Source organism: Mesocricetus auratus, unplaced genomic scaffold (assembly GCF_017639785.1).
Source record: "Mesocricetus auratus isolate SY011 unplaced genomic scaffold, BCM_Maur_2.0 contig_13306_pilon_obj, whole genome shotgun sequence".
In the NCBI taxonomy this organism is placed as follows: Eukaryota; Metazoa; Chordata; class Mammalia; order Rodentia; family Cricetidae; genus Mesocricetus; species Mesocricetus auratus.
Window position 1 is genome coordinate 1,043 of NW_024433597.1, and position 1,338 is coordinate 2,380.

A 1,338-nucleotide genomic window follows, 5' to 3' on the forward strand; every position below is an offset into this window, starting at 1 on the left:
AGTCTATAAATTGCTTTTTATAGGATGATCATTTTCACAATATTAATTCTACCAATCCATAAGCACAGAGTATCTTTCCACTTTCTTGTGTCTTTCTGGATCTCTTTCTTCAGAAAGTTCAAGTTTTTATTATATAAGTCTTTCACATCCTTGACTAGGTTTAATCCAAGATATTTTATTTCTTTGGCACTGTTATAAATGGGAGTGTGTCCATGATCTTTTCCTCAGTGTGTTTGTTTTTGATACATAGAAAAACTACTGGTTTTTGTAAATTGATATCATACCCCACCACTTTGCTGAAATCGTTGGGGGTTTCTAGAAGTTTTCTGGCAGAATTTGGGGATCTCTTATGTACAGTGTCATCATCTGAAAATTCAGATGATTTTTAAAGTGACTTGGAATGACAGAAGCTGTTGTCCAGTAACCAGACAGTGGACTTGAAGGATGCTTGCAGGCAATGGTGCTTGCCCAGGTTGTGAATGTGCAGCTTGGCTGGGGCTTTCTCCACTCCTTCCAATAGACTTGCCTGGATCAGAGCATCGTGTGGTCCTTCTGCTGGAGGTGATGGGTCAGAAGGTTCAGGGTGGAGTGAATGAGGCAGAGAGCAGGAAGCCAAGGCTGCAATCACTGGAAGAATTTGAAGCCCTTGGCCATGCCCCTGTTGCTTGAGAAGAAGTTCTTGAGGGCCTCCTTCTGACACTGAGGGAGGGATGTTGGAGAGGTATGGTAGACAGCAGGTAGAAGTACTTGAAGCCCAGCTGCTCGAAGCAGCGCAGTGGTGAGCTGTCAGAGTACTTGGCGAGGCTCCAATCTTTCTGACCCTCATGAGGCAGCAATGTACTTTGATGCATTGATGTTATAATGCACACTGGCTTTCCATGCAGCTGTGGCTTGTTCAAGGTGGCTCATGGCCGGCTGGGTCTGGCTGCTGTCTTCCCTCTGCACGAGCATATTCTCTTCCTTGTTGAACAAGATTTCCGCATAACCATAGATAGCAAAGAGAATAAAGGGATTTGGGTGTGTGACTTTCAATGTTCCGGTTGTTGACCAGTAAGGTGGAATCCCCAGCACCTATCAGACTTGGAATTGCGATGGATGCAGCCTGCTACAGCTACAGCTACTGCCAATAGTATGTGTAATGGAGGTTCGAGGGGAAGCAGTCAGCAGATATTAGGGTCAAAAAGGACAATGTTGTAGCCATGACCTGGTCCACAAGTACCATCTGTCTCCCCCAAGGCAGGCCTTGCAGAGCATAGTTATGACTGTTGTGCTTAATGTTGCAGATGGTGTCCTAGTCAGTATTCTGGCGCTGTAATAAAACACCATGACCAAAAGCAA

The 1,338-nt window shown here is 44.9% G+C and overlaps 1 pseudogene; it reads right to left on the minus strand.

The window, feature by feature from the left end:
• Positions 1-405: 405 nt before the first annotated feature.
• Positions 406-1,222, minus strand: LOC121138495 (annotated as a pseudogene).
• Positions 1,223-1,338: the final 116 nt, after the last annotated feature.